Below are 20,389 nucleotides of genomic sequence, written 5' to 3'. Positions count from 1 at the left end.
GAGAGAGAGAGAGAGAGAGAGAGAGAGAGAGAGAGAGAGAGAGAGAGAGAGAGAGAGAGAGAGAGAGAATGATGTATGAGCTGGTGCATAGAAGCCAAAGGTCAACTTGAAGTGTAGTTTCTCTTGCATAGTCCCTCCTGCCATTTTTCTTTTTAGACAGAATCTCACTGGGTCTTAGGACTTATTGGTTAGGCCTCAGGGATCTTCATCACCAGTACTGGGATTAAATTATTCATCATGTCCTCTTAGGCTGCCCTGGATTCTAATTCGTTCTCAGGCTTTCTGTGTTCTTGATATCCCTAGCAATTTGAGTGTTGGCTAGACATTTTGAAGGGTGTATCCTTCAATTTGCATTTTTATTCATGATTAGATTGGGAATGTGAGTATTGGAAAAGAGCTCAGAGATAATAGAGCTCAACTGAGCTCAGGGCTCAGTGGTATTCTTCTTCAGCATCACATCTTGCCATGCCAAGAGAAGATGACATCATTCAGACTGATCATCCCTACGTCAACCTTCATCACCTGGCCAAGGTGGTATTTGTCAGGCTTCTCTTTTGTAAGTTACTCTTCACCGTGTTTTCATACGGTACCCCTTTGGAGAATTTTGGCACACACAGCTTCCATCGGAGGGGTGAGGTGCGTACTTGAGGTGGGGATTCATTTAAGTTCCTTGGGTCTCTTCTCAGAAGTTTGCCCCTACTATCCCAATAATTTAGTTTTAAAATATTTTAAATAGGCAAGGACTTGTGGTTAATGATTTTATGCTTTGGGTTTCAGCTCATGACTTTACTTTAGTGCTCAAATTGTTGCACAGCTTTGGCTTCTTGGAGCTTGTGTAGTGGCTCTAATTGATAGAGCCCATCACTGTGAGCACTACCCCCTCTGTCTTCTTCTCTTCCCCTTCCTCCTTTCCTTCCTTCTTCCTTTCCTCCCTCTCCCCTAGGTCCCCTCTTTTCCTTCTTTTGCTTTTTCCCATCCTCCCTCTGCCCCTGCTCCTTTTCCCCTTTTTATCCCTAACCCTGGCTTGAAAAGATGTTCCAAGTTCACCTTCTGAATTTCTTTCTCTACTCCTGAAGTCAACCACTTCTCTGTGGATCTCTGACTCCTTATGTGTGCCTGGGAGAGTGGGTCTGGTTTTGAAGAACCCAATACTCCTGCCTGTACTTTAATATTCCAGGAGGTGAAGTCTTGGCTTTGATGCATTAGGCAGCTCATGGTTGCTCCAAAGCATATTCTCTTGCAATCTGCCAAGTAGGAAGAAAAAAAGAATATTGTCTGTTGATAACCTTAGCTCTAGAAGAAAAACAGACACAGAAAAGGGAGATTTTTATTTTGAGGAACCACATAGCTAACTAGAGAAGACAAAGTTTGAATCTGCCTAGCCTGTCATAAAACTTTAAAGTATTACCTGCTTCACTAGATAGTGGGGTGATGTAAAATATGTGGGCAGGGCTTTTGTTGCAACTTTTTTCTTCCACTATTTCTTCTTGACAGTGTTTCAGTTAGGTACAGTTTTTCAAACCGTTTGCTTACAGGCACTACTATCATATTCAAGACAAGCCCGGCCCTGGTTGCAGCAACTTCCAAGCTCAAACACAAGAGCAATGGCATAAAGACAGATGGGCTAGAGGGAGCCTCTGAGACTGTCCATTTTGTCAGAGCGCCTCTGCATCAGTTGTACTGGCCACTTTCTATGAAGCCCTTTATAACATTCACTGTGTAGGCAGAGGAGATGACTCAGTGTGTAAAGGACTCCTTGTGTAAAAACACAAGGACCTGTGTTTGAATCTCTAGAACCCCTGCATTTTGGGTACCACCCTCACCAGCTGCATGTGCTACAGGAATACCAATTCATCTTCATCTTCATCTTCATCTCCTCAAAGCAGAATCAAGAGGGTAAGCAGGTTGGCTAGCAAACTTGAAAAAGTATTAAGTATTCAAGCATCAGTGAAGTTTGATTCTTATGCTTTAGATGGCCTATGTCACCGAACACCCATTGTCCTGTTCCTTGCATGAGGAATGCACAAGACTTTAAAGGCCTTGGTGTGAAGGTGTAGAGTCTTTTCAGTCATCTTCAAGGCACACTTTACAAGGCTCAGTTCTTCAACATGACCTCCCTCTCGTCCCTTTGATTCTCCCTCTCTTCCCTTGAGTTCTAGGGATATGTTTCTTTAGACTATGATTATGGATATATATTATTTATAGAACCCATGCACTAAAAATGCATACAGTGGTCCTTCTTGCTTTCTTAATTATGTGTGCCTACTCGTGGCCATCTGACTTGCCCTCTTGTGGGAAGAGTTCTCTCACTCTGCTTGTTGTCCATGTGACATGTCCTAGTCAACAGACAGAATGATAAGCAGGGAGGTCATAGGCCTTATGTGAGGCACAGCATCTCCACTGGTTAATCTCATATCTCTCCTCTTCCTGATGGATTCTGGGTGCTAGAAAGAGAATACAAGAGATGAGCTGGATAGGATTCCGGCAAGTGATCTGTGGCTGACTGTGATTAAGATGTGTGAGTGAAATGTGCTTGTTTAAGCCATTGGCAAATGAAGGTGCTTACTGTGGTAAAACCAGCTAATGAATCCAAGTACAATTGAAAGCAATAGGCTCCACTGGCATAGATGACAACGTTTGTAACCACCCCCACAGTGGCTGCACTGGTCGTTTATTTGGGAAATTTATTCTAAAACTGGTTTCCTCATTCACTTCAGGCTCTTGAGTGATGTTCTAGTCAGGAACTCAGGCTTCTTTTTGGGTGGTCTTAAAGAAATCATATTGAAGGGAAAAAAAGAGAATTCTTCCCAGGAAGTCAGGTCACCTGTGGTTTATACATTATACTGTGTGATTTCTGGCACTTAATAAAACATGACTATTCAGATATCTCACTTTAGAAGGACAGCAGCTCAGGAACAAATAACTTTAGGTTTAATTCAGGTATAAACTTTAGACTCTTGGGGGAGGACCGATAAAAAACACTGCATGTCCCTAGTGTGTCTGAAACATACTACTAGAGACCCATACACTTAGCAATTATACATTATAGCGTTCAAAATATTCACTGTTGTGATAAAAGCCCTGTTAGAGAGATTCTGCAACGGAAGGATTGGCCCACCTCCTTCAGAATGCACCTTCCCTCCATAACTGTGGGATTCCTCCTGCTGCATAGCTGGTGTGGGAGAGGGGGTGCTCTGCCTGCATTTAAGAGATGCCCATGATGGGTCCAGCATGAGGTTGCTCCCCTATGGAAACCTCCTACTAAGAACAGTCTGAGCTCAGGAGCACAGCTTTGATTTTCAAGTTTTTCAATTCTTTGTCACTCCTCCCCTTTCTCTAGGATGGCAGGATTACTGAAGACAGCAGTAGGGATGTTACTTCTGCGGGGGGGGGGGCAAATGGGGGGTCCTAGTTCAGGAATATATGGGAAAGGAGTTTCTCCCTAAGAGGATCTTATGAATCAAATTAAGAACTTAAATATCCACATATATACTCTGGGGTATATACCCAGAGGAATCTAATTAGCATACAACAGAGATATCCACATTTGATGGGACACTGTTCACAATGACCAAGATAGAGCATTGTCATAACCCACATGACTTGAGGCTAGAAACTCCAGCTAGAGGCAGAAAGGGGATGGAGAAAGGGTGGAGATACATACACAATGAAGCCGTGATTCTGTGGGTTTCTTTGACTACCTCTACAACTTGAAACCTCAGCATGTTCATTAAGTGCATCACAGGGGGAGGGGCTAGTGAGTCTTAGTAGGAGGTTTCCGTAGGTGAGCAATCTCAGGCTGTAACCATCCAGAAGAAGGAGGCTGCCTTTGCTGCTAGTCTTTGCACGTAAAAAGCTCATACTCAGTTTTCTGAGAAAAGCTTTGCCATCCCTCTTGTGCCTGGCCCATATGGGTAATGGCTTTGCCAATTTACTGTGGGCCAATTGGTCTCAGAGTCATAGACAGGGTGTGCTCATGCCAAAATACACATTATTCACCCAGGAGTTCATTCACTCAAGGCTTCCCCTCCCCCACACAGAGAAAAAGCCTAGATGCCCATCAACATATTTATGGATTTAAAAACATCATATATAGAGAAAATGGTTTATTCAGCCACAGTGAAGAGAAAAACTATGTCATTTGCAGAGAAACTGGTGAATTAAAGATCATTATGTGAGGCAAAATAAGCCATATCCAGAGAGACAAATATTGTATGTTTTTTTTTCATGTTCAAAGATATAGACTATATTTATATAAGAAAGGGGGCAATTTGTTGGGGAGAAACAAGAGCATAGAGAACAAAGAAGTGTAATGAAGGTGAATGTAAACATGTATGTGATGTTCTATATGGAAAAGTCAAATGAAACCTGTCAGTTTGTACAGTGAGTATGAACACACACACACACACACACACACACACACACTCACACACTCACACTCAAACACACACTCACACACACACTCACCACACATACACACACTCACACACACACACATACTACACACACATGCACATACACACTGACACATACATACATTCACACATACACCCCCCCTCACATGCATATACACACTCACATGCATACACACACATACTCATACTCACACACACACATAGTCACACACACTCCCACAGACACACTTCGACGTACACACACTCACTGTCACACACTCACACACACAGCAGGTTCACCCAGTAGTTAAGACTTCTGAAACCTCAGCAGGACAATCCACCCATGCATGATTGCATTTGCACTGCCCACTGAGATGGGATTGTTCTGAGAACTCAGTGAGACAGTTTGTGTGGAAAAAATCTGAAAACGATGAAGCCCAGTGTATGATAAGATTGGAGTGAAAACCATATAAGATGGAATTATGGAGATGAGGAAAGGCATGATATTTCTAGCTCCGATTTCAGCCTCACTTATAAGAAAACCAAATCAGAGAACCGAAGCAGATATCTGTAGGCTCCACTCGGGCTTCTGGATGGGCTCTTTGTGCCACCTCATCCTGTGCTGGTTCCTGAGGAGTGGGAACAAGAGCCCCAGGCCCACAAACAGTGTCTTCTTCAGGCTTCAGAATCCACTGAAGACTCCTGCAGATCCCTGTGCTGCGATGCTGTGGTCCACTTATGAAGAATACGCTGTATCTGCCCTTTTGGGGCTATTCCTTTCTATCAGTGAAGTGGGCAGAGATGTTTGGTATGCTGTGTATGAAGGGAAAGTCAACCTTGTGAAAACTCATCCAGGGTCCCCATATCCTATCCAGCATTCTACTGTGGCAACTTGTTCTGTGATTTCCAAAGTGCATTCCTTGTATTTTCAGTTAATTGAATATTCAATACATTAAAAGTGCCCTTTCTTAACTAGTTTGTCAAATGCTCCCCATGTAATCTTCCACTTGGGAAGTTTCAATGCCCATCCACATACCCAGGCCAAGGCAATGTTAGTGAGAAAGGGTTCATTTGGCTTACAGTTCCAGGCTATCGTCCATTACATGGGAAAGTCAGCAAGGAACTCACACATGGAGTCACATCACATTCACAGTCAAGGAAAAAAAGAGAAAAATATGCCCCACCCTGTCTGCTTACTTGCTTTGAGCTGGTTTTATGTACTCTCATACAGTTCAGGGTCTCCTGACTAGGGGATGGCATTACTCACAGTGGACTGGACCTCCCTACAGAAATTAACAGTCTAGCCCTAAGCCCCCAACATGCCACAGGCCAATTTGATCTAAATAATCCCTAAGACTCACTTCCAAGGTGATTTCAGTTCATGTGAAGTTAACAGTTGAAATTAAATTATACAATTAATTAATATCAGTCATCTGATAATCCCAGGAAAATGGGATTTGAACTTGGAGTATCTCATTTCCAAATCCCTGACATGTCTTATTTTCCTTCCAATGAACCTTTGCAAACTACAGAGTCTACTGCAGTTCTCCTCTGCTGTAACGTTGATGTACCTACCATTAACTAGAACATACTGTGTCTGTCCCTTTGGGCTGTTTACCTCCATCTCAGTAAAGTGTGTGTGGATAATCTTGGCTATACTTTCTGCCAAGGGAAAGTAGTTCTTGAATCACCCAGATGGCACTCACACAGATTGGAGATACTCAGAAAACAGCAGTCATTCCTCCAACTCCTTGTCTTCATCACCATGACAGAGTTTTTCTCTTTCCCTTCACTCATGAAGGCAGCTGAGTTCATAATGCACTGAGTTCACCCAGAATATTGGACAGAAGAAAAAAGCTACTGATTCCCAGCGATTACCTGAAGCAAAAGCATTTGTAAGATTACTAGTGTGGAGGGATATGGAAGGGCTTGTGTGGATGGGACATGTACCGGAATAGCTTGGCATGTTCACTGAATCTTTAGCATTGAATAATTAATCTTCTTACTGGGAGGTTGTTAGCTATAGCGTATCTAGAACATACACAACATATGTTGTTTCCATAGTCCTTCTGGATACTTCAAAGGACCCACTATTGGGCAATGAGTAGTGTCTGTATTAGTCAGGGTTCTCTAGAGTCACAGAACTTATGGAATGTCTCTATATATTATGGGAATTTATTGTAATGACTTACAGTTTGCAGTCCAACTAACCCAACAATGGCTCGCTGTGAATGGGAAGTCCAAGAATCTAGTAGTTGCTCAGTCCCATGGGGCTAGTTGTTTCAACTGGTCTTCTGTATACACTGGAATCCTAAAGAAGTAGGTTCCAACGGATGTGCTGGCAAGGAAGTGCAAGCAGGTGAAAAAGAGTGACCCTTCCTTCTTCCAAGGTCCTTATGGAGGCCTCCACTGGAAGGTGCGGTCCAGATTAAAGGTGTGTACCACCATGCCTAGATTGAGAACTTTCTCTGTCCTAGGCTGCCCATGAAAACCGAGACTTGCATGGTTCTTTCTCCTGGGACTAAAAGTGTGTACTACTTTGCCTAATTTTCTAGTGGCTACTATGCCTCAAGATCTGGATCAAAATCACGTGTCATCCCATGTCATGATCCGGATCAGAAGGCTGTGCCTTCCAGCCTCATTCAAGATCTGAGTCACAGGTGTGCCCTCCATTTCTGGATTGTAGTTCATTGCATATGTTGTCAAGCGGACAACCAGGAACGGCCATCACAGTGTTGTATAAACAACTATCCATCAGACAAAGAGAAGAGCTGACATCCTTCCCCTGGAGAGAAGAAGTTATCAGGAGCACTGGGCTTCCCAGATGCTTTGTTGCAGACAGATCCCTTGTTCTGCTCTCTGAGTTTCTCTGCTCCAATGGGTCTGTGTGGGGAGTAGTGAGTCCGCCTTTCTAACCAGCTCCAGGGGCTATCCAACTGCTCTGAGGATGATCCAGATGGAGAAAGCTGGTGATGCCCCAGCAAAATGTGGAGGGCTGACATGCCTTTGGAATAGAGTTTGAAAAAGCTCTTCTCAAGATAGAGCTGCTGCCAAGCCTCTCCTGGGCCTAGAATGGGGGCTCCCTGCAGCTTGCCAGGCCTCTTGCTCCAGGCTGCTAATTCTCCTAATCTCAAGAATCCTCCAGCTAACCTGTGCACCAGAAGTCTTTATGGCAGAGATCTTTCCTTTTTTTCTGCCTGTCTTTCCAATGTTGTGGCAGTATGGTGGACATCTATACATAGGCCTCAGTATCAGCATCCTATCTTTAGAGTCTTCAGTCTTTCTTTCTAGGAGCCACTCAGTGACATAAGCTCACTTGGCATTTGTCTCCTCTTTGGTGGGTTACTCTATTTTAGAGTATGTACCACTTTCAAGAGTAATTTAAGCTTGATGGCAGGAATTTGATTAAAGCCCAAAGTCTCGACTAAAGGCAAGGACCAGAAATTTACAAGGATCATGCCAATTAGGACCCAAGGCCTGCCTCCAGCAACTTAAGAGTTCCCCCAGGCACGTGTGCAAATAACTCTCCCAAGGTGAGTCCAGTTTACAAAGAACATCTAGAGTTGGCTTCCTATGTCTCTCTCTTTTTTTTTTCCTTAGCCTCTCCTCTTACCTCAGTCTCTCCATCTGGAAAAGGGAACCAGCCTGGGTGCTTGGTTTGTACACTAAAGTTACCAGGAATGATGATGTTCACGGAGACATGAGCTAGTTAAGAATCACATGACATAATTGTTCCCTGTATTGTGTTATACACAAAAAACATATGTCAGTGGGGTTTGAGAGCAGGCAGGGGGCATGGGGAGGGGGCAGGCCTGAATGGAATAGCAGAATGGGAAATAGCCAGCCTTACCAGTCATAGAATTCCTAATTTACAGCTTATTGTTCAGTGTTTTGTCTTTCAGACACAATTTAGCCCAGACAGCCTGAGATAAAATGAAGAAAGAAACGACTGGGGGGTTATCCTTTCCTTTTCCTGTGTAGAGTTGATGACTTACTTGCACCAGTGTCTCACTAGTCTTTAAGGGCTCAGGAATAAGAGGGCAGGAGGTGGGTGTTGATAGGTTCATTTGCATATCCGCAGTCACATCTCTATTGTTTGAGTGCTACCCACAGAGGAGCAGGTGCTCGCTGTCATTGGTATTCTGTGCTCCAGTGTACATAGAAAGAAATAAAATAATACACGCAAAGGGCCTCACTATTCAACAGTTACTGTTGTGAGCTGTACACCGTACATACAGACCCTATTCTATCTCTAAAATGCTGACAGGGGAGTTATCATTGTTTCCATCTGACAGCAGAAGCCACCGAGATTTCTAAAAGCTGGGGAATGGTCAGCAATGGTGAACTGCAGATTGGCGATTGGAGGTCCGCTAGGCTTCAGACTCTTTATAGCTGACCTTATGCTAAGACTTTCCCTCTTTCTCTGATCCTCAATCTATCTTGAGTCCCAAGTGGCTTCATGTTCTTTTAGATACCCTAGCATTTTTTAGAAGTCTCCAAATTTCATTTTCCTGCCCATTGCCTCTTCCCCTTCTCTGGAGACACTTTTTATAAATTGCAAATTTATGTTGCTTGTCCTTGACCCATAAGGGTGTTCCATATTGTTGGTGACAAGAAGCAGTGTGAAGAATGAGTTGCAGAATAAAATCTTAGAGGAATGGGAAGGGGGAGGGGTATAAACCACAGCATTTCTCAACCTCTGTCGATGCAGAGGTGGAACTAGGTGGAGATATTGCTGGTGTGAAGAACAAAGTTGGGGCACTTCATGCTTCATGACTTCTGGTTCTTTTTTGTTTGTTTGGTGTGTGTGTGTGTGTGTGTGTGTGTGTGTGTGTGTGTGTATGTAATTAGAGGCACTATTTCTTGTGACCTCTCCCCTTGGGTTTCATTTTATGTGAGTATCTTTCTGTAGCCCTCACCATCATTGTGGATAGGACAGAGCTTTTGAGGGCTCCTTCATATTTCATGGAAGGGAGGCCCTGGATAAAACTGATAAAACTTGCAATTACTGGTGTCAGCAACGAACACCCTCAGGGAGGAAGCCCTTCTGAGTCCCTGAGGAATCTACAGAAGAGAGAGAAGTTTGATTTTAAAAGATCACAGTGAGTTATGAGCTTACCAGACACTACCAGAAAAAAGAGACAGGGAACGTCCATATGATTAATGATTTTCTCCTTTAGAAGCCATTAAAAAAAAAAGAAAGACTCGAGCTTTTCGAATAATTAGAAGTGTTTCTAATATGAATTGAATACTCACTTTCTCTTGAAAGGACACAACATAAACGAGTCTAGAAGTAGACCCCAAAATACTTGTATTCATGAAAAGAAAATGACACAGATTATCATGTTGGAGAGGGTACTGGGTACTAAAGATTCTGGATTTCTGAGGGTTCCTTTAATTGGCATGGGTAGGAAGTGTCATTTGGCTCTTGTGTCTGTCTGTTGTTGAACGTGCTGTGTGGTACCTAGAGAAATCAATAATGACATGCATTGTTTATGAACTTTCATGGCAAGGTATTACTGTTGCTAAGTGCCACCTTCTTTAAAATTGGTGTAAGTTCTATTACTTCTCCTTTCTTCGGAAGATTGACTGTGGACTCAGTCTGAGAGATTGCTTATAGATCTGCTTTGTGACTGAGTAACATGAATTGCTTTTTAAAAACTTTTACTTATTTATTTATGTTTGCACAACAAGTAGCGGCCACCATTTTCTTCAAGTGCCACCGGGGCTCCATGCCAGTGATTGATTTTGTCATCAGTCCTTCCAGTCACACTTTAAATTAGTGTTCTACATATGGATTTAATTGGAATTTAATAATATGGTCTATAATAAGTAAAAACAACATGGTCCTGAAATCATGTTTACTGAAGATTAACCACCATAGAGATGCAAATCCATTATGTAGAAGCCCTGATAAATATTCTTACAACATTAACTCTTATGTAAACATTGTCTATCAGTTCAAGTAACTGCAGGTCCTCAGTGTCATTTGTTATTTTCTCTTGTAAATAAGCAGGACTGTTTACTGTAACTAATCCATTCTGGTTTTATCAATCAGACCTGCAAAACTAAGGGTAAAAGAGAAAAAAAAAAGGTCAAACATACTTTCTCAGTCAGTAAGGATGGAATGGAACCTGAGAATTTGCATTCCAGACATGTTTTTTTGGGTGATGCTATTGGTATAGGGACCATACTAAAGGAAGCCTTGACATCACTACTAAAATCTGTAGCAAAGGGTTAGAGGTGGTGAAGGATCTGGAGTAAATTGTGTAATAGCTTGACAGGAAGTAATATATTAACAGCTTTGGGAGCTCGAAGTACTCTCTATTTGTCCTAGCTTTTATGTTTGGGCAAGCCCAAATACTGAGGTCCTTGTAGAAAAGAAGTAAAGTTTGTTTCTGAAGAAGGGACCTGACCAGGCTCTGAGGAGCAACCTATCAGCCATTGGAGGACGCAGCATGGAAGCTGAGCTGCTCCAGATTGTACAGAATGAAGAGAGACCATCCTTGTTGGGTTTTGCTTAACTTTCAAGAAGAGGATTAACTCTGTTGCTTTAAACCATCTTGAAGTGGTGTTATTGTTAGTCTTCAGTGTCAACTTGTCATAGCCTAGGATCGTTCACGTGTAGAGTCTCATGTGAGGAATTATTTAGTTCAAATTTTCTTGAGAATTTTTCAGTGAGTCTTTATTGCTAATTGAACCAGCCCACTATGGGCAGCATCATTCCCTAGTAAGGGATCCTGGACTGTATAAGAATGAAGAAAGCTAAGAGGAAAAGGGCAGCATGGATGCATTGGTTTCTCTCTGCTCTTGAGTGTGATTGTGATGTGACTAGTGTTTGAGTTTTGCTTCAGCTTTCTTCAAATGATGGACTATACATACCCTTGAGTTATAAACCAAATGAACTCTTTTTCTCCCTAAAGTCAATTTTTGGTTCAGGGATTTGTCACAGCAACAGAAATTAAAACAGAGCAAATGACATATTTTACAGCCACAGATAACCCATAGCTTACTTGCCTAGTAGTCTTCTAAGTCAGGCATAGATTTTGGATTTCTCCTTTAAGAGTATGCATTTTAACAAAATAATCTTTACAAGTGAATTGTAAAAGGGCAAAGGTTTATTTCCCAATGTGATCTCTCTGTTGTTTTTTTTTCTCATTCCAACAAAACTTTATATCAACTTGATTTTATGTGAGGACAATAAGTAGCTTCCAATACAGGCACCTTTTTAAAGCAATAGGAAACTGTATCTATTAGCACGTATTTTTAAGGTGGTAGAAAACTCTTCCTATCTCTTAGCACATATTTTTCAGTTAGTAGGAAACTCTTCATATCTCTTAGCACATATTTTCACAAGATCAATAATCCTTCCATTCTCATAAATACAACTTAATTACTTTGTATTGAATAATGAGACTTTGATGATAAAACAAAACCAATTGATGATTTAACACCTTAGTGGTTAGTGGGCGTTTACAGCTCAGTATCAGAACTCTGAGTGAGCAGGTTCAGTTTCTTCCCAGTGTATAGACATGTGCCGCTGTGACCACACCTGGAATCCTTGCATTTCCGCTTTCAGTAAAGAAGTAGAACTATTGTCACACCACTGGCAGATCCTATTCTTGGAAGAAACAATGGTGCAGAAAACAGACTTATTCGTAGAACAAAGGTCATATGGGAGGATTTATGTCACTAATCAAGAAACATATATTCAGGCCCAGGGTTATTTTGATGAATGGGTGGAATCTTCAAAGGTCAAGTTGGCTGAACTTTAGTGGGTATGGGAGAGTCATTTAAACTGGATGGAAATTTGTATTTGAGATTTTAAAAGATACATTTGAGAAAACTTTGGTACTTAGATTCTTTTCCAATTAAATGCATGGTTATTAGCATGTTTATATTGTTCACAAATATAGACTTGAAAAAATGTGTTATAACTATTTTCATCACATTTTGGTTGAAAATCATTTTCCCCCAAAGCTTGGGCTCATGAATTTTATGCTCTTTTTTTTTCTTTTCTGTATTGCTTTGCTATCCTCAGTTATTATAAATGGAATCATATAGAATGTTTCCCACTAAGCCTGGTTTATTTCAGTGATTTTGTTTATCTGAGAAAAGATTCTTCCTGCTTTTATTTATTTGTTCTGCTGAGTAATATTCTATTATATGATCAAAGCATAGATTACTCCTGAATTGTTATATACTATGTTATTTAAAAATTTAGAGACTATAAGTAAAGCTACTATGAATATGTACTATTTTATAAAAAAATCAGATTTTATCATTTTTAAATCTGCTTTAGGAATAAAATTACTGGATTATATGATAAATGCATGTTTAACTTTATACAAGATACTCAGTTGTCTAGCATGGCTGTACTACTTTATCCTCCAATTAACAACTTACGAGAGCTGGTGCTTTATAATCTTGTCACTATTTGGTATAATCTTTAATCCCTCTGCCCCCAAACTTCAGCCATTCAATTTGAGGTATGATCATGTCTTGTTATGGTTTAATTTTTCTTTTTATTAATTACTAATGACTTTTAGCATCATTTAAATTATTTGTTATTTGTGTATTTTCAATGAAGATTCTATTAGTATCCTTTGCTCAATTTCTACGTGGATATTTTTTTCTACTGCATTTTAAGAGATTTTGATATATCATTTTTAGAAATGTGCCTTGAAAATAATTTTAGGAGAGATTTGAAGGCTGAACACATTACCTGTCGCCTGATGGAAAGCTCACTACCTAGTCCCCAGTGACCCTACAGTGGTATTGCATGGTCCGTATCTCAATGCTTATTTCCAAGAAGCCAACTCTCTTCTTTTGATTCCTATGGATAAAATTTTCATTCAGCTTGAAGCTAGGGAAATAAAACCCTAGAAATATTATATAAAGTGGTTTTAAGTGTCTAGAGAAAGAGAAAGGCTAGAAATACGGGTAAGCTATAGGCTCCTGGGCCAACTGAGAAGCAGTCAGACGAACTGACATCATCTGATGTATTCATCACTTCAAATATGTTATAAAAATCAGTGGAACAATTGATAGAAATTCTTATTAAGAGCTATTCATAGCAGTGAAAGAGCAAGTGGGTTCGGATAGAGCAGTTGTTTTCAATCTGCCTCCCCTAAAGGCATTGCATGGAAATGTTTTGCAACACTGAGTATAATTTTTTATTCTATTGCTTTCTTTTCAGTTATTGACAATTTAGATAGTTAGGTTTTATAACTCAAATCTATAATAATTCATTTGTTGAGATATTGATGGTGGTAGAGGGTAAAAGTGAGAAGTGAGCAGGCTTCCCTGTGAAGGGTAAGTGCTTCATCCCCTCCCCCCTTCTCTTCTCTCCCACTCCCTCCTTGTCCTTCTGTAGAACTTGTGATGCTTGTGTAGTGTTCAGTCTGGTCTCGCCTTTGAAATGGCTAGAGAGGGGCTTCAATGTACTGTTATCAGTGGTCCAGGCATTCGGCCTCAATGCTCACAAGTCCTTCTGTTTTTTCTTGTCAGTGATATTCAGTTTATCCATTTGGAATGATGTCTCCAGATATGAGTAGCCAATAGTCAGCTCTCAAAACAAAACAAAACAAAACAACAACAACCAAAAAAACAAAAAACACCAAACCTGATACTGAGAAAGAAGTGTGCTTGAAAGCAAGTGTGGTCATGTCTGCCACAACCCTGGAATCTGATGGCTACTCATTCCTCTAACATGTCCTGCAATTCAACTCTTGTCTTTATGTGACTGGATTCCTTTTCCTTGTGTTTCTTTGGCCAAAGTGTGGCTCTCACCTGAGATTGGCTAGTGAAGTAATACAGCATTTAGCTCTTACCAGCCCCCTTCTCCCAAGGTTAGTTCTTACATCTCATTCCCTAAATACTTTGTTGGTCTTGCTTCCAAAAGAGCATGCCTGCTTTAATAATCTGTTCCTGACATGTTGTCTCCAGATATATAAAAAGCTATATTCCAACAAAACCTACAGGTGGACGGATTTCTAGGCATAGATGACCTACCACACTTAATTCAAAAGCATAAATGAAGTTATAAGATTTAAACAGTAATAAAATTCTTCCAACAAAGAAAAGCCCAGAATGTCTATCCTGAATTTATGCCCTTTTCCTAAGGACACTCTGGCTGTCACTTCTTTATCCGTAATTCATTCATTCATTCTCTCTCTCTCTCTCTTTCTCTCTCTGTTTATCATTCTAAAGAACACAAGTGTTCGTTAGAATGATTCTGCATATTATTCTGTGTCTTCACTTTATTAATTTCTGCCCTGATACTAATTATCTCTTGTCATATACTACTATGAGGCTTCATTTGTTCTTCTCTTTCAAATTCCTTACATTATATCATTAGGCTATTTATAAGATTTTTACTATATATCTATACATATTTAACTTAAATCTTCTCTTAGAACTTCCTTATCTCTACTCCAAATATTTTTACAATTTTTTAAAAAAAATTTCATATGATTCTAGGAATTTTTCATTTCCCCCTGATTCTCCAATAGCATCCTGGTCATTCAAAAGTGTGTCACTCATCCTTCAAGTATCTGTGCATTTTCTGTAGTTTTCCATGCTATTCATTTCTAGTTTTATTTTGCTAGTTGTATTATTATAGTGTTTCAATGCGATTCCTGCTTTCTGCTGTCTCTCCAGGCAGGGTTTTGTGTTGCCAGAGCTCTCTTTAGCCCTGGATACTTTTTTTCAGTGTCCTGCTTTTTCCCTTCCCCTTTCTTTGTACTTTTTGGCTGTTCTATTACTGACTTTATGGATTTTTGATACTCTTTTTCCTCTTGGAAACTGAATTTTTAAAAAAAAAATTCTTGCCTTTCTTTTAGACTCATATGGAGGCAGCTTCTAGTCCAGAGCTTACCTGGAAGTGCCCCATAGTGCTATGAAGAGGATGGAAACATTTTTTTTCTTTTATAAGAGAAGAAAAGGAAAAAATAACAAGAGGAAGAAAAGAAAGGAGGGCAAGGATCCAAACTCATAAAGAAAAACAAACAAATGAACAATAAAATCCCCCTCATGTTCAGGTCATAGCCTGTAATGTGTGTGTGTGTGTATACATATATACATATATACATATATACATATATACATATATATATATATATGTAAGTAGGTGTTAAGTGTGGAAAAAGTTCAAAGGTTTAGAAAGGTGACCAAGAGCAGGGGATCTTAAGTGTTGAGAAAGGACAGAGTTCAGGCAAGGAACTGCTTACTAAGTAAACAGGGATATAAACATGTTTTTCCCTAGTTTTGGTGGTTGTTATGTGAAATTATCTTTCTATGTATTGAAGTAGAAATTTCCATATTTGTATTTTAAAAATACCCAGCATGTGCCAGTCCTTTGAGGCAGAAATGGTTAGAGTTGGGTTTTCTTTTTGATTCCCTTGACATCACTGCACTGGAATCAGACATAACTAGTCACTACAAACATTGGTGAGAAGTGGTCCACTTAGAAAAAGTGAGTTCTCCTTTTTCAGATTTGTTCTTTGGGAGTAGGTTCTGTGGCTTGAAATATTCTCAGTCTTGCTTCTGTTTAAAAAATTGTGAAATCATTCCATTATAGTGTTTTTAAACATCTAAACTGTACTTCTATATATAAGATAAAGTATGACAAAGGAAAAAAAATTGAACAGCCCTGCCACTTGATACTGCTGCTATGTTTATAATACATGTATTAAAACATATATATTTCTTTAAGTCATAATAATCAGTGTGTGTGTGTGTGTTTGTGTAACTCCTACATCTACACTCAACATTCTTTTAGACTGACTGATTGATTGCAATGGTTGTGAAGAGCTGGAATAATACAAATACAGACCCAAGTTATCTTTGGTTGGTCTCTAAAGAGCCTTTTATTAGTTAACTCTGTGTGTGGCCAACATCTTAGTGACTATTAGGAAAATCCTTTGGGGATGCACAGACAGACCCCCAGCTTCCACTAATCCAAAGGCAGAGAGAGTCATCAGACAGTAGATATTGCTACTATGCTTTGCTGGGACCCTCCTAAACGATATTTAAAAAACCCAATGATTTTTGTATCATCAAAAATCTGTGATAGATTTATGATTTCCTTGGATCTGTTGCTACAAAAATGTCACCAAACTGTTGCCAGGCTGAAGCAAGGCATATGGGTAACTTGGATCTGTGCTCCTGAATTTGCATAGTTATCTTATCTCTTATCTATCTATTGCCATTTTGAGGAGAGAGATGTGTTTTGTGTGTTATAAGTGTTACTGGCCAGTGAGTATTAGAACACAAACAACCAATTTGGATATAAAAGTCTTCATCATGTTTATTTAAAAAGCCAGTCCGCTTCCAGTTTGCATGTAGGCTACGCTGCTCAGTGTGAAGGCTAATCTAAAACTCATCTTGCTGAGTGGCCCATTCACTAAGAACCAGAGGGAGGTAGTTAGGCCGTGGGAGTGAAGACAGAAAAACGGTGACTATATTTGCTCACAGAGGGTGATCAGACTGAGGGTCCCCATTTGAGGAACTGCCTGAATATAAACTAGGTTGTTTTTAAAATGAAGCTTATATTTAAAAATGAAGATTATATTTATAATAAACTTAGGAGTTAGGAGGCTGATGTAGGAGGCTCAAAGTTTCTTTGCCAGCTTGAATTATGATGTGAATAAGAGGTCAGATCTACAACTGCACACTGTCTCATCAACAACCAACAGTAAGCAAACAAATCTCTTACATACTGCCACGACTGTAAGGAAGTGCTAAGTTTATTGGAATTTCTATGGGATCTGGTGACTTTGTGTACACAACAGCTGAGTGGAAGCTGTGAGACAAATGTCCAATGGTAAAAGTCATCCTGGTCATGTGTATGGGACATAGACTCATTGATCTACTTGATTTTTTTCCTTTGGCCTTCATCTGTCTGTATTGTCTCCACTCAATAGTGTTCCCTAGTGTTGGAGAGTGCGCTGTCTTTGTCTTTAGGATGTTATCCACTAGCCACCATTAGCTACAGAACGCTTATCAGGTGGTTGACATGACTGAAGAATTAAGTTAACAAATTTAACTCATTAACTAATTTAAATTTAAATAGCCACATGGGCTCATGAGGAAGAACTTAGTACTTCTCTAAGGAGTTGGAATTCCTAATATGAAACTCTGAATTCTCAAGTGCTCCAAAATCTTAGTTTTGAGTGGTGGGTGATAGGATGCATCTATATAAACATTTTTTTTTTGACACACAAGATTGTTAAAGAACACTATCTAAAATTCCCTTTAAGGCTTTGCGTATAAGGCACATATGCAAACCAAATGAACGCTGTGCTTAAATTTGGGCCCTATTCCTAAGATAATTTACTACACATTGAAAATATTTTCCAAGTAGAAAAATAAATTAAAATCTAAAACACTCGAGTGAGTTGTCTAATTTTTTTTCTCCTTCCTGTCAGAGTGAAGAGAACATACAGAGTTCTGTCTTAAGCTGCAAAGCCTCATCGTGTGTGTGTGTGTGTGTGTGTGTGTGTGTGTGTGTGTGTGTGTGTATGTGTATGCACTTTGGACTCCAAGTAACTTATCCCCACGTTCGCTGCATTGTGTGACATAGAAGTTAGGACTCACCCTCTGTTAAGAAGAAGCCCAAGTACCCATTGATATTACACTGTTGTTTCAGGACTTGGAGTGCTTCTAATCACAACTTGACCACACAAACATTGTAGAAAGCTGGCAAACAAGTCAACAATCTCCCCTGCCTCACAGCTTTTCATTTTTGCACTGGGTTCTTTATTCCTTTCCTTAGAAGACTTTGGGAGGGAGAACTGCTTTTCTCTATATACCCTGGCATTCTGGCAGAGAACTCGTGCTGTGGAAGCAACATATGGACTGTGGGAGCCGTCTTTCAAGGAACCGCAGATGGGCTGACGCTGGAGGAGGATGGATCTTTTCAGATGTGGCTCTTTACCTTGCTATGGAAGTGCTGGCTCTTTTCTCTATAATTTGCTTGTGGGACTTAATATCACTTCCAACACAGGGCCAGGTGTTGAGCATCTACAGGTTGCACGAAGGAGCGAGATGTAATTGCTTTCATTTCAAATCCTCCGGCTTGTGTTTATGTTCCTTAAGAAAGTTAGAAGGACACTCAGGGATTCTGTGACACAGTTTCTTCATCTCACTAACACCTGTGCCCCAGACCTTAGCAAAGGAAGCAGCTGACTCGAGAGTTAAGGCTGTGTGGAACTTAACTGATAAATTCTTGAGATTGATTTATAAATGCATTTTTTATTATGTTTTCTTAAGGGTTAGTATGTAACATGTTTGAGTCATAGTTCATTAGTAATATGTATCTTAATCTTAAGAAATTGGAAAGCTCTCTTGGTTGTTTTTATTCTTTTCACTTTTCTGGTTCAAGGTCATAACCAAGGACAGATTCCCTCGATATGCAGACAGATAGGAAGAGGGGCCATGACTAGGTAATAAATACCGAAAATCTCCAAGATGGCTGTCTTCTTCCTCTCATGTTGGTTGGCTTCTTCCTTGGCCTCCTGACCTGAGCATCTTAAAACAAAAGCCTGGCAGTCCTTTTTCCCCCCCTCTAGTCAGTGTATACAGCTACTGAGGGACCAGCTTCAAACCTTTAAGTCAGGTTCAGGACATGGTTACCTCAAAGCTGTGGGCCTATGGTCATCCTGTGGTTGCTCAAACTGACCAACCCTTAATTAGGGGAGGAAGATTTCTCACAGCCCTTTTAAAGCCTCCAGCCCTAAAGTGGAGACTACATTTTCAGTCCTCTGAGTTCCTCCTTGACTTTCCAAAGGGTCTCTCTCTCTGTATGTCTGCAGCAAGTGGGGCTTTCCACACCCTTTAAAAAAAACTTTTCTTTGCCTACTAATTCTGTCTGCTGTGTTTGAGATTTTTCTACCTATCATAATCAGATTTTTTTCTTGTCTTTTAATTATATAACTGACAGAAAATTATATACCTGATAGAGAAAATGAACTTGGTCAGGACCCCTAGATGGTAGGTAACCATACTCCAAAGGTTAACTTGACCTTGAACTTTCCATTCCCCTTCATTGTCTCCTGAACACAGAGAACATAGATATAAACAGTATAATCGTATAAAACCTTGTTTATTTTTCCCTCTCACCAACAGTATAATGAGGTCCTGTGTATGTACAGGACGTTTTATAATTGTAAATACTGCCTGCTATCCTGCCTGGCTTGAGTCTTGAGGTTTTTAAATTTATTTTTAATTTAAATTTTTTTAACTTATTCACTTTACATCCTTCTCACTGACCACTTCCAATCACCCCCTCTCACAATCCTTCCCTCATCACCCCTCCTCTTCTCCTCTGAGCAGATGGGGGCCCCCTCTTGGGTATCCTCCCAATTTGGCACTTCAAGTTTCTGCAAGGCTAGGTGCTTCTTCTCCCACGATGGACAGACAAGGCAGCCCAGCTAGAAGAGCATATCTCATGTGCATGCAACAGCTTTTGGGATAACCCCCATTTCAGTTGTTTGGACCCACATGAAGACCAAACTGCACATCTGCTACATATGTGTGGGGAGACCTAGGCACAGCATGTGTGTATGCTCTTTGGTTGGTGGTTCAGAGAGTCTTCTTTCCTTTCCTTTCCTTTCCTTTCCTTTCCTTTCCTTTCCTTTCCTTTCCTTTCCTTTCCTTTCCTTCTTTTCTTTTCTTATATTTTATTTATTTATATTTCAAATGTTATTCCATTTCCTGATTTCCCCCCTCTAGAAATCACCTATCCCATCCCACCTCCTCCTGCTTCTATGAGGGTGTGCTCCCACCTACCCATCCACTCCTGCCTCCCCACCCTCACATTCCCCTACACTGGGGCATCAAGTCTTCACAGGACCAAGGGCCTCTTCTCCTACTGATGCCCAACAAGGTCATCCTCTGCTATGTATATGGCTGGAGCCATGAGTCCCTCCATGTGTACTCCTTGGTTGGTGGTTTAGACCCTGGGAGCTCTGGTTGGTTGATATTGTTGTTCA

Source organism: Mus caroli, chromosome 18, assembly GCF_900094665.2.
Source record: "Mus caroli chromosome 18, CAROLI_EIJ_v1.1, whole genome shotgun sequence".
NCBI lineage: Eukaryota > Metazoa > Chordata > Mammalia > Rodentia > Muridae > Mus > Mus caroli.
This window is presented reverse-complemented; position numbering follows the sequence as displayed.